This window comes from Anthonomus grandis, chromosome 5 (assembly GCF_022605725.1).
Source record: "Anthonomus grandis grandis chromosome 5, icAntGran1.3, whole genome shotgun sequence".
Classification (NCBI taxonomy): Eukaryota; Metazoa; Arthropoda; class Insecta; order Coleoptera; family Curculionidae; genus Anthonomus; species Anthonomus grandis.
In genome coordinates, this window is record NC_065550.1 from 26,636,966 (window position 1) to 26,651,810 (window position 14,845).

General features: G+C 28.8%; 1 protein-coding gene across 2 annotated transcripts in view; it reads left to right on the top strand.

Moving 5' to 3' along the window:
• Positions 1-623: 623 nt before the first annotated feature.
• LOC126736516 (receptor-type tyrosine-protein phosphatase kappa) overlaps positions 624-14,845 on the top strand; it is a 64,534-nt gene continuing 50,312 nt past the window's right edge. Inside the window, exon 1 of one of the 2 annotated variants that reach the window (XM_050440904.1) lies at positions 624-831. The gene's annotated coding sequence lies outside the window, so the exon portion shown is untranslated. The remainder of the gene's footprint in view (positions 832-14,845) is intronic. The other variant, XM_050440903.1, reaches the window with a different exon arrangement.

Consider the following 14,845-nt stretch of genomic DNA (forward strand, 5'->3'; position numbering starts at 1 on the left):
TCTAAAATTTTTAAATCACTCTGTAGAAGAGAAACTATTACAGATGACAACGGTATATATCGTTTTATAAAAAAAGTAGGCCAGTAATGCGAAAAGTCCATGGATCTATCTTCTATAAGAACCTACAAAAGTGTTCAAATTTGGATACCCTTTACATACTTAATTAGCACCCTGTATGTATGAGTAACTTTTACTTGAATTCTTGTATAGTTTTATTATTATTTTATTGTTTGTTTTTTCCATTCGCTTGTTTATTATTTTATTTGTTTTTTTATCCTTTAAGTTTTACAGTCTAGTTTTACCCTATTTTCTTGACATTTTTTCGTTTATAATGTATTATTTATTAATTGTTTATAATTTGTTTTCAGTTTTGTAAATAAGGACATTGACCTCTTCTTATATAAAAATATTTGTTAGATCTGTCAATAATTGTACTTTAATTGATAAAAATTAATATTTTGTTTTATATTTGGAACAAATGTTTATAACCCCAAAAAAATTACTAAGCCCCTGGACCGGATTTATCCCAGATCGAGCTGAGGGTACAGTGGAGAGTGGAGGCAGCGACGTCGTGACGGCGACGTCCAGGAGAAGCGGGGAGGATCCCAACAGCTGATCTCTTACCGACGGCGACGCCAGGTCGGAGCTTCGCCGCCGGTAGTTCTGGATACGCGACGATCCAGAGCCGTCCGTTTCGTTGTGCCAGATTCGTTTCGGAACGGGTTCGGATCATCGCGACGTAGGTAAAAATAAACGTGCGGAATTTTAGGCGCCCGCTTTTCACTATACGGGCTTTTCGGACTGAAATAAGTATTTTTAATGGTCGATTAAGTAAGTATTGAGGCTTTTTTTTTAGATTTTATTAATGGTGGCTTTTTTTTGGAGTTGTCTAATTTTAAAAGTTTTTTCGTTGTTTTGTTATTGCTTGCCAAGAACAGATTGAGAAGGTTATTCTATTGGGTTGTAAGAGAATATTTAAATTATAAAAAAATTAACAATAGTAGTAGCATCAAAACATGAAATAAATATTGAAAATCGAATATTTGACAAATATGTCTTAAGCCACTCTTTTTAAGGTTAAGTCAATATTCGAATTAAATATACCGGGTGATGCATCGCTAAGCTGGTCATAGGCAGGTCCAAATAAATTATGATATTTTCAAATGTTTTTTTCATCCTACCAAATTTCATTACTTTTTAATAAGCGATGTAGAATTTACCTGAAAAAAAAAACAAAATATGAAACTACCAGCCTAATTTATCCGTATGTTATGTCAAAGTTTTGTCATCTATTTATTTAGTGGTCAGTATGAATAATTATTACACTAAGAGAAATTTTGAAAAGTCTCCGAGATGTTCTCTCCGAATTTCCTTGATATGTAGGAATTTTCCATGTAAAGCAACAATGTAGAATATTGTTAATAACTTTAAGACTAAGGATACAGTAATTAGCAAATGCAAGAGTTGGAGAAAATAATTCAGATTTTGAAATGTTATTTCATGTTAAAAAAATAAAGGAATTAGTAACGGAACTCTTGGAGAAGTTATAGGAAAAAATCATAGTATAATATTGCGCACACTAAAAAAATACAAATACCATACATCATCACCCAAATATCAGAAAGGCTATGAAATCCGAAGAGCAAATTTCTGTTTTGAAGTTTGGGAAAGGGCGAATAACCACAATAATTTTTACGAAATGTTTGTTTTATGGACCAATGCACCTTTACCTTGCATAAATAATAATAACTTATCTTGGAGAAATAAAACGAGTTCGTTAAAACAAATTGGTATTTTATTTATGACACGCAGAAGTTCTCAATGATGATGTGAGCTGATGGTGAGAATATGTATAATGGCATTGCCATCTTGGAAACCCCTAATAGACACAATAGGTTGATTGAATCAAGTCAAAATTGAGTAAATTGACGTTCAAGTGCCGTTTAGAAATTTGAAATATCCCAAAAAAAAGCCAACATAGTGCAAATTTGGAATATTTCAAATTTCTAAACCGCTTTTCATTGAGCATCAGCTTGCACAGCTTTGGCCTAATTTAACCGACCTTGCTTTTACAGAATGGTGAGCCTCGAATTTGAGACACCCTGTGCTTAAACCTAAATAAACTAAGGAATTTAAATAAGGCAATATGGTAAATTTCACTAAAAAGTTTAGTACAACTAAGAATATATATTATTTATTATCACTAATTGCTTTATTTAAATCAATAATACTGGTTATTTAAAATTACAAACCGTCTAGTAACCACAGAAATTTTCTTCATAGAAATAACTAAAGCACCTTGTTATTACAATAATACAAAAAGATATCATTAAATAAACTCACAACTAACCTTTACTAAATGGGATTGCTAGACCTTAATAAATTGTTATTTAAAGTTACTAAGGGCTTTATTTCAAATAACTAAAGCCACTTAGTCATCACTGTCGTCAGTAGCTTAGTAAGTATAACTAAATCGCTTTAGTTAATTCTACTAATAATGCTTTAATAATGTTTTTTTTAACTAAATATACTGCATCAAGTAATAAGAAATGTAATAAGTCAAATTACGAGACAGTTTTACCACTATAATCAAAACTCTTTTATTCTTTCGTATTGTTACTCTGGACACGTGTTTCGCTAACGACGTTAGCATCTTCGGGAGAAGATTAAAAACTGGTTTTAAAACAGTTAATATACTTAATACTTCATCTTTGAAATCAAATTACTTACAGTGTTTTTTTTAACCAGTTATCTGTTTTAAAACCACTTTTTAATCATCTCCCGAAGATGCTAACGTCGTTAGCGAAACACGTGTCGAGAGTAAAAATAAAGAGTTTTGATTAGTGGTAAAACTGTCTCGTAATTTATTTTTGTTAACCAAAAGTTATCCCCATTAAGTCAAAAATAATGAAAATTATAAACTCCTAATAAACTTATAAAAGATGTAAAAAAAATTGCGATAATCGTCTTAAAAGTTATACATATAAAAAAAAATATCAATTTGCTGGACCGATAAATATCACTACAATTTTTAACTTATGATTAAAAATTAGAAAAGGAAAAACAATAGTAAAAAAAAAATTAAGAAAAATAACATTGAAAAAATAAAAAAAACCTAGAATAAATGAAAAATTTTAATAAAACGGAAATAACAGAAAATTAAAACATAAAAGACAAAAACAAATCCTGAATATATATAGTAACTTTCAGACAAGATTAATTTAAGAAAAATTGACAAAAGTTTAAAAAAATATGGTAGTTATAAAATATCGCCTTTGGTAAATTTAAACGTACCTTAAGTATATTAATTTAATATAATAATACGTACTTAAATACCACCTTTCCGAACATGTTTTTTAAAATAATGGAAAAACAGTTTATGAGCATTTCTACCGGTTCACTGTTTCAAACCGTATGTTTTTTTAATATAATAACAAAACATTTATCCTAGTAAAATTATCTCTTCAAGAAAAACAATTATTTCTGGAACGACACTTCTTAACTACAATGATACAATAAATAATGCCAGGATTCTAAGTAAACTTTACAGAAACAATCAGGGCGAGTTTGCAGAGCCCTTGTGAAAACTAAATCACTACTTCCCAGTTATAAACTATTTAATTTAGCCCTAGAAATACAACGGTTCAAAGGCGACGCAATAATCCCCTTTAAAGTTCTCGCGAAGCTCGGATTGCGATTTTGGGTTTAGGAAAATTTTGTGATAAATAATGTTGCCCTGAGAAGAAAAACAAAGGGAAAAATAGATAAGAATTAAATTTTCTAATAAAATTATAATTTTATCATGTAATTTTAAATTAATTCAATTTCAAAATTCAGATAGTATTCTAAGTTTCAGTTATCATTGATTTTGGTCTGCCGAGCATAGGTATTTTTATTTTATTTTGAATTCTTAAAATTGCTTCTAAGTAAAGCTTTCCATATAATAATTCAATATCCTAAATACATTTTTGAAATAAAACGTGTGATTATTTAGTTTGCTTAAATTATGCAAATGGTACACTGTTACCCCAATGGTGTGGCAAAGTACAAAACACGGGTCAGGCCAGGAAATATGGTAAATTTAGGGGCGGTTGTGAAGTATTTATGCAAAACTAATGCTACAGTCCTAGAAAGTAAGAATATTAGGGGGAGCATTCATTGCCAAGTATATATAATTGCGTAAATTATCATATAAGTTTATTATAAATAATTTATTTGAGTCAAGGAGATATAAAAAAATATGTTTTCTTTTTAATTTTATTAATCCACACAGTACAGAAGAAATTAAAGAAAAAAAAACTTGAACACATCTGGACGAGGAAAATCATATGAAAAAGTCTATGTCCGAAATATATTCGAAATGGCTGACAAATTCCCGGATAGTATGAAAAGTTATATCAAATACGCGAGAGACGGATGTCTAGAAGAAATGTGCCTTGAATATAGAATTTATTTAATATGCCCTTATAAAATAGAAAATGAATTCAAAGATTTGAGATATATAAGGAATGATTTGGAGTTGCAAGGAATAAAAAATCTGGAATATATAAAAAATTTGAGTTTAAATATTTTGAAAAGAAATACCGTGATTTTGTCTGTCTGGCAGGAAATTACGGCCGATGCCTAATGACTCAAAAATATATATCAGTAACCCAGACTACAAAGTGACTTCAAATCTCTGGAATAAAATTAAAAATTACTTCAAAGGTCTGAAATATATAAGAAATGTCTTTAACCACATGGAAAATATAAAAAATGTCATTTTACTTACAGTTTATATCACTTTATATGTTTATATCACTTTAGGTTTGTATTGAAATTTTTGTTAAAATTTATATAAATATATTTTTTCATTTTGACTTACCACTTTTTATTACAGATATGCAGACTTTAATAAATTAATTCTTAAATCATCAAGATCCTTAGAAATCCTTGGATCTCGTCAGTCTCTTTTAAGCAGTCTCATTTCTAGAAATCTCTATCTCTGTAATCACTTTTTAAGGTTAGAATAATAAATAGTGTAAAATCACTTAATTTTAGATTTGTCAATTTCATTTACTAATTCTGTCAAAAGAAGTCCTTTGTTCCTAAAATAACTATTAAATAATTCCAACGATACAGGATATATTACGCTTTTATCACTTTCTAAGGTTATACTCTAAGGTTCTTCTGGTTTTTTTGGTCTAGAGCATATGAATTTATCATAATAAATTTCTATAGTATTCTTTCAATTAACTGGAGCCTTTATTCTTACGTTTATTGACTACGACCATGGATTTTAATCTCTAAATATCTGCAATAAAGCTCTTCCCTCTAACACAATTGATTTTTAGTCTTTTTCAATTGCCAAGTTTTGTATAACTATAGTGGCATAGTATTTCAATAAATTTTCGAATGTGAAATATAATCCTATTGGACTTCAATTGCTAAATTTCATAATTCTAGTTCTTAGTCTTTAAAGTCTTTGGATACTAGGATATTAAACTATCCTGTCTCAAGCTCTTGAACTATTATATAAACTAAATTTCTCGTTCTATGACTAGAATGTTTGGCTATTATAATTATGCCTTAGCTTGTTATTAGTTTGTTATTTTAATATTTAGTTTTTTTTTTAATTTAATGATTTATTTTTCTAATGTTACTCAAGTTTAAGTTTAAGAAAATTCCAGAAAAAAATTTTGAACTTAATTTGAGATATCATAAGCTTAATTTTGATTTCTATTTCTTTTATCATAAGCAAAAAAACAAGAATGAGACAAGAAAAGAAGGCGAAGAGAAACAACGAGAAAAAAAAGCAGAACGATTAAAAGCAATAAGTATATATTTATTAAAAATAACGCTAATAAGAAGAAATTAAAGTACTTGAAGGTAAAATTGGTTAAACCGTGAACAATAAAAAAAGCAGGTGAGAAAAAGTAAAAAATGACAAGACGACAGATTACTATTGAATTATACATTAAATCAATAGTTAAAAAAATTAATAAATTATAAACCCTTGAAGTTTAAGAAAGTTAAAAATATATTCAAGCTTGACAAAAAGATGGTTGATTTACAACTAAACAATATAAACATAAATTACCTAACTATAAATATTAAATCATATATATTCCTGGAACGTTCAGATAATGTCTTACGACCTATAAAATACCAAATAAACTGATTAACCGCCATTTCTTAACTTCCTTGCCGCTAAAGAAAAGCTATGACCCCAAGAGACTTTATAGCTTCTTTCCATCTTATACGAAGGGCATTGCGGCATTATTCATGAAAAATGAAAGGAAAAACATTTTTGCTCCAGTAACACACGAAGGATAAAAATCCAATTCAATCGTGTCAGTCCGATATGCCATGTGTAGTTAATCTGGAATCCATTGGAAAAAAATTCACTCACCTTTCATTTCTGGATGAATCTCTGTTTTTTTACTTTTGATTGAAACTGACCGCTTGAGTTATTATTGGGATTGAATTTCTCTGTGAAGATAACTAGTAATATCAGGAATTATTATGAAAGTTTGTTTATTTTTATGTGGTTAATATCTAGTGTTTTATTGTTAGTTTTACCGAATAGTTTTTCGTATACTCAAGAGCGGATTTACGAAATTGGATGTAGCTCACCATAATTCGCACATCTAAGGTGCTCTTAAATGATATGTACGTGGACGATGCTCTTTCTGATGGCGATACCATCATGGCAGGTCCTCAGATAAAATATGAGTTAACTGAATTGCTGAGGTGGCTTAATTTATTTATTTTTTTTTAAATTGGTAATTTTATTTAAAATTGGTATTTTTCACTACTGCGTTGTCTTTTGGCGAGAATTTTGCAAACTCATCCAGGAGCTGAGGGTGTTTTTAAGTGTACATAATTAAGACTTCTAATGGTATTTTACAAAGACCTACGTCTAAATTATGTCTTTTGCTTAGTTTTCACAGTACAAAAAAGTTATTAAATTATTCAAGTGTATTTTATTTTATTATATTTAATTTCTTATTTTATTTTTATTATCTATGAGTATTAGCATTTTTCCTTTTGTTTAGTAAAATAAGTGGGTTATTTTAAGGTCGGCGGTATGTTTAATAGTTGCTTTAAAACAACATTATTATCATTGAATGAATAGTATGGTATATTGTGTGTATTTATATTTGGAAATAGTGTTAATGCGATTTGATGCTAATTTTTGTCCCGTCTAATACGCCTTGTTTGAGCAGGCCATTTTTTGGTACCAAAAAACTACTGGACCCCTGATAAAATGTGGCTCCGACAGTTAAGAAATGCATGAATAGTCGACCTTGCAACGACACTCGACAGAGAACGTTTTTGACCGTAAACAGGTAAGTGTGGGCTTTATAAAAGTTAAGGTCTACCAAAACGACCCAAATATTGGAAATCGTAGGAAACGGTACAAACAACAAGGATAGCAAACTTTGTAACTAAAACTAGTTTTGCCTTAGTGGAAACAAAACTAAAATAACCTAATGGGTCTTGTAGGTTAATATTGATTCAATACTGAATAATACAATAAACGCATGGAATTTGTGATTGGGAATCATCAAGACTTAGCGACTAATATAATTATGACGTAGCAGAGAATCGTTAAGCATAATGTCCCTCCAATGTCAAAACCTTGTAGTTTTGAGAAAACCCCCATTTAATATTGGAATGAACACTAAAAATACACCTTTTTTTTAGAGTGCTGACGTATAATTAGAATTGGTCACTGTTCGAGTTGCAAATTAAATTTATATTGATTGTTAATTTTTTTATTTAATTCGTTATTTTGACATAAAGGCGAAAAATTGAAAATTTGCACATTCGTGGTTTTGGCATTGAGGGGATGATAATATAGACCATTCTTAGTTGAAATGATGTTACAGTGCCACTTTGTGAAGTGAGGTCAGAGTAACAAGTCGATATTTTATGGCAATGGCCACTTTTGTTAATAGGAATCCCTCGTACTTAACAAATAAGGATTGGTATGCATCTGAAATGGCAATAACTGCTTAGGGTCGAAATGTGTCTCATGTACCATTTTATATCATTTTCTCTCTTTAAGTATAGGCCTCTCTCATATATGTGCTATTTAATACCAAGCCTTCACCTTTTTCAGATCATTATACTATCTCTGTTTAAATCTTCCCTAGGGAAGTTTAAGCGTTTCTTTTCTCTCCTCATGATCACCATCTTATCATTTTACCTTAATATTATGAATGTCGAGCCACGTGGCTTGCCCAGATCCATTTAAGGGTGATTATTCTTTGGCTAATATCTTGTACATGGGTACTCTCTCTCTGATCCATTTCTTTGTTTTTCCATCTTTTAGATTTATTTTTGATAATTTTCTTTCGATGGCTCTTTGATGTACTTGCATTTTTTGAATTGTTTTCTTTTTCATTATCCAAGCGCGCCTTATATTACCACAAGGAGGATCCTCAATGGTAGATTTTTTATTTTGGTCTTAGGGCTAAATTTTTGTCTAGGACATGTTTTAGCTTTCCATATGCCGCCCATCCTAATCTGATTCGTTTCTCTATTTCTATGCCTTTTTATGTTTTGTTAGGGTTTATCGATAGTCCGAGGTATATGTACGACTCTACTTTTTATGAGTTACATATTTTATTGGGTATTACGTCACTTATAGCAAAAATCAATTTACACGCTCAAAAAATTATTAAGACTTATTCAAGTAATTAAAAGAAATATGAACTCAAATCTGTAATGATACCGTTCGATATACTTAATTTAATTTAAGTTCAATATGTTTTAAATACAATAATTTACTTGAGGTATAATAGATTTTTTATATACCTAGGAGCTGAGGTTTAATCAATTAATCTCTGAGCTCGTTTTTTCTTTTCATTATCCTACCTAACTTTGTTATGAATATTAAAATTAAAAAACGATAAAAACAACTTGAAGACTTACTTTTTAAAAAATACCTAATTTGAAGTAACGTTTCGGTAGATATATCTACTACCGTTATCAAGGTAATTAAAGTAAAATTAAATTAAATTAAAAATATAAACAAAATATACTTATCTTGCAAATCTTCAGCTATATAATACCATCAAAACTTCTTCCTAATTCGAAAATACTTTAAATACTTTTTTTATATGATTTCACGGTTTATTAATAGTTTGACAAACTATTTTTTCTACTTTTTATTTTGACTGTCCCTGAATAGTTGGTGTATTAGTTCTAGCTTTAGGTTTTTCATTATTTCTTTTAGTCCCTTCTCGTCTTGAGCAAATAATAAATTGGTCGCACTAGCTGAGTTTGCTAAATACATCTTCAAGCTCTAAGGTAAAGGTCATTCGCGAGATAATATCTCCTAACTCCTCCGTTGATATTCACTTTATAATTTTATCGTATAATTAGATTTTTTTTGCTGTTCCTGGTAAAACCGGGGCTTGGCAAGGGTCGGAGATCGGGATACCCAGCATTTCATTTGATTTGATATATTTATAGCTTACTTATATGGTACTCTGGCTGCCTAAATATGTTGTTGAATTAGGTTTATGAACATTATTATTAATATTACATGTATTTTTATTTTTATTAATTTTTTGGGAAATTTCTTGTTTTTGTATGTAGCTATTTATGCTAAATAAAGATTAGTATTATTATTATTATTATTATTATTATTATTATTATAATGATGAGGTTTAATGTAATGTAAGTTATAAAGTAAAAGTATTCTTCTCAATGATCCGATGTCTGCAGATATTCGATTTTGCTAAAAGCTTTTCTGAATCCTGCTTTCTGTTATAATTCAAACCGTTGTTCGAGTTTGTCACAAATCTTCTGAATAATTCACATATGGCTAATAGGCCGATAGTTCTTGAGGTGGATAGAATTCCCTTCTGGTATTACTCCATTTATCAGATATCTCTTAAAAAGCTCCCGTAGTTTTTCTTTAATTTTTAGGTTACATTCTTTAAGCATTCATGGAAGAATATGGTTCTTTGTTATTATTCGTCTCATTAAGGGCTTCGTCTATTTTCTAAAATTATGTCAAGTTATTCTATGGAGTTTATATTTATCATCATTTTATCACATTGATAAATTGAAGAAGGCAGCAGTAGATTTTGGAAAATCTACACGCTTTGACTTTTTTGATTTGAATGATTAGTTTTATTCTAAATGTAATTTTTTTGTGGTTGCTATAATTTTATTATGTGTTATATTTTTTATCTAAAATGATATTGTAAGAAAGAATTATTTTCTTTTATATTCTTTACGAATGTGATAATTATGTAATACCATATAACGCCCAGTAAAAAATATCAGAAACTATGTATCAGTTAGGTGCCAGTCATTTTTGTGACGTGGCTCTTTTACAATTTATATAATCCTGTTGATAATGGTTCAATGATGTTGAATAAATCATACCTTCATAACAGATTTAAAAAAATATTTTCAAATAATTCTTTTTTCAAGGAAACTAGATTTTTATCAGGCATACCTAAAGGGTCAATCCTGGGACCATAATTATTCATAATCTACACCTCAGATATACTTAAGTCATTAAAGTACTGTAAACTGAGAGCTTTTGCCGATGTACTCAGGTTTATCTTCACTTCCATTATCAGGATTATTTGCGTGCATCTTTAATAAACCAAGACCTGAATTTACTTAACCAGCTTTCTTCTTGCCATAATCTAAAACTCAACCTTCATAAATCAAATGTTATGATTTTTGGACCTAATAAAGATTTTCTTTAAAAAAATGTAAATATCTTATTAAATGATGTTTCTCTCCCAAGATGGATCGTGCAAAAAATTTAGGTATTGTCTTGTATACTGAGTTGAGGTTTCGCGAATATGTTAAATTGTTAATTCAGAATTTATTTTATCGTTAAAAATTTTATATAATAGTCATCAGGTTCTTAGTTTTTATTTGATGAAAATGCTTTGTGAGTCTTTGGTCCTGTCCAACTTCAACTACTGTGATTTTATTTATGGCCCTTGCTTAGACATTGCAGATAAAAATCGTATTCAGAAAGTTCAAAATACTTGCTCATGGCTAATATTTGGATTACGAAAATACTATCACATTTCACACACATTTAAAGAGCATAACTGGTTGAGGATAGACAGGCGCAGAGAGTTGCACACTGGTAATTTTTTATTTAAAGTTTTATTAAACCCGTCCCTTCCCTCTACTTTACGGAATAAATTTGTTACTCGTTCAAATATTCACACAAGAGTGATCCGATTTTCTGAGAGGATGATACTTCCTCCTTATTTGACTCCAACGTTTCAACGTTCTTTTACGTACAATGCCATTAAACTCTACAATAACCTACCAACTGAATTGTCAACTTTAGATCAGCAGTCATTTAAATCAAAGTTTAAGAAATATCTTTTACATTTAACCTTCAACTCGTAATTTAGGCCTTTAATTATTTATTTTATTTTAAGCATTTTTTTTTAATTTTATATTTAGCTATTTAATATTTATTTAAATTATATATATATTTTGTTCTTTATTTAGGTATTTAATCAATTTAATAGAGTTAATCCTTATATTGTAGGTTAAGTTTATGACCGTCGAGTAGGGTTCAGTGGGGATCTGTCTTAGCTAGACTGCGCCCTGCTTCTCGGGTACTTAATTATAGAATATTATCATTGTTAACTACATCTGTAAATTTTGAATAAAAGACATTTATTATTATTATTAAACTAATAAATAATGAACAAGAAAAAAAAATACAAAAGCTGTTTAACCAAAGCAAATATAAAATAAATAGTCAGACGAGGAAAGGAAGGATTGCTATTAAAAAAACTCGACTTTTATCTGTTCTTCTAAAAAATCGATATTCTAATAAAAAATAAATAATTTTTTTCATATAAAAAAATAAACCAAACAAAACCGATAATAACACATTTATCTTTATCAAAACTTACCATAATAAAAACTATTCGACTGCGTCTCATTCAATTTTCATGGCGATGGCGTCTTACAAGGAATTGAAAGATATGGAAATAAATTGCTCGTTCCTCGTGCGGTAAGGAATTATCACAGATTCAGCAGCTCGAGTAATATATTACTTTATATACATTATTCATACAATCCTTTCAAAATATATTCATAAATTCTTAAAACGAGGGGCGCCAACATTTTGATAAGCTTACCACCGTACAATTTTATCGGCTGGATATATTTGGAAATATATAAAGACTAAAAGCTAAAAAATTAGCTAGTAAATACTGAACAACTTCTTTTTTTATTCATAAACCTTGGAACAAAAGCGACATTTTCCATCGAGGTTGATTCAACTCCGCCAAGGCTTCATAATGGATAATAAGGGTGTTTAATTTTCACCGATATAATACTCAAAGGAGCGGTGGAAGTGTGGAAATTACCCTGATTCTTTGCTGTTCTCATGGAAAAGTTTTACGCTTAGTTCGTTTGCATAATGCCAGCACTTAAAGCGAGTTTTCCGCGCCTCGATAATTAAGATTCATTTATATATGAAAGCAGAATGTTAATAGGTATCAAGATATTAACATTAGGTTTTCATGTGCATTTCTTTAAAAACATCAAATTAATTTAATCAGAAACAAACCAATCTGGATAAGTCTGGCTCATAATTTATTGCACTTGACCGGTATTCCGATGTTTCATACTTGACCCAAATAACTTCGTTCATATTTCCAAGTTATAGTAAAGGCTTATAATATTTATTTCTCTTTGAAGTCAGCCTATACGTCGAATGTTTTGATTCGGTGCAATTCACGCACATTTTTTTATCCATGAATTTTGGAACAAAAGCGACATTTTCCATTGTGGTTGATTCACCCTCATCAAGGCTTTATAATGTTTATATAATAAGGGTATTTAATTTTCACCAATATAATACTCAAAAGCGCGATGAAAGTGTGGAAATTACCCTGATTCTTTGCTGTTCCAATGGAGAAGTTTTACGCTTAGTTCGTTTACACAATGGCGACAGTTAAAGCAAGTTTGGTACGCCTCAACAATTAACATTCATTTATACATGGAATGGGAATATTAATAAGGTGTCAATGTATTAAGTTACTATATTATAACCCCTATAAGTTCTCATATATATTTCTTTAAAAACCTTAAGTTAACTTATGCATAAATAAATAAATTTGGATATGTCTGGCACACAATTTGTTGCACTTGACCGGTATTCCGATGCTCCATACTTGACCCAAATAACTTCGTTCATATTTCCAAGTTATAATAAAAGCTAATAATATTTATTTCTCTTTGAAGTCAGCATATACGTCGGATGTTTTGATTCGGTGCGATCCACGCTTTTCTCGAACTCTGGAATGTTGTAAGAAAATACACACGGTGAGTTTTCGATGAATGAATGTTTGTTGATTTAGAACCAAGCTGAAATGTGTATAATGCTTAGAGGAAATTTATTAGTTTTGCTTTTCTTGTTTTGTCATATTTAAGTTTTGCTATTGTATCCTGTTTTGATTTTATTTAGTTTCTCGTTTTAAGTCCCGAAGTTGAATTTGGCTTGTAACCAAATTTTCTTGGGTTAGAAAATAGAATTTGTCTTCACGATATGGATAGATTCACTTGGTGATTTAAAACCTAAAATAACTAATTGGATTTAAAATAAGTTTTTCTTCTAAGTTAAAAATAAATCCGTCCTAATTTTAGGAAAAGATTTATAGGATAATAGGAATGGGAACTGTATTTAAAAGGCTTTTTTTAAATTAATCCTATAAAAATAATTACTTGGTAAATGCGAGCTTAAAAATAGAATTACATTATTTAAAAAAATTAATAGAATGAAAAAAAAACTGGCCTAATTCCTTGAAACGCTATACTTGGTATTTTCAATCTCTTAAACTGAATTGTATTGAAAATATTTTATTTATTTGGTTTCAGGCCTTTAAATTGAAACGAAAAAAATGTGTTTAATTAAGACATAAGGATATTAACTAAAATTTACATGGATGAGATAAAAAAAAGAATCTGACTTAATGACTTTCTTTGTAATTCCAAGCCTTTGAAATGACTGGGATTATTTATTTAAAAAAATAATCCTTTGATTAAAGGAACCGTTTTAATCTTGTAGAAATAAATTAGATATTACACCTTTAAAAGGAATACTAGATTAAAAAGTGAATAAATTTTGTTGCATTAAATTAAGTTAATAATCTGTTTTATTCCATTGAAAATTGAATTGGATTTTAATTTCTTTTAGACTATTAATGCCATATAATTAATCACTTAATCATTTTGAGCCTTTAAAAATCGATTTCCTAAAAATGATACTCTTTTCATAAATTTAATGTCTTAAGCTGCTACTTACTTTAAGAATATTCTTACTTTTTTAAATTTTGTTTCTATTTTAGTTTTTTGCTTTGCAGTAGTATCAACGATTAATAGAAAAGAAAAAATTATTTAAAATATGCAAAAATATAGAAAGGAAGCTATTAAGGAAGATAATATTTCCATAAATTAATTAATTAAGATAATATTCGTTAATAAAGGTAACCTTTATATGATAAAAAGCTTTTATATAAAAAAATAATTAATAAAAAAGTAAACACATGTATTTTTAAAAATTGCATTTAAAGAAATTACGTATTTTATTGATCCGAGGAGAATAGATTAAAAAAAAACAGCAATTACAGAAAATAAAATTTAAAAATATTTAAAATAATATTATTATTAACTAAAATTGCATATTAAAATTACATAAATTAAAATGTAACGATGATTCATAAGAAAATACTTTATTATTGCTGTAGTTAATTAAATTTTTACAGTTATAATGAAACAAATTTTTAATTTTAGGTAATTTTATGAAATTTCATAAAAAAATATTGGATTAAATAAGAAAGCGAGT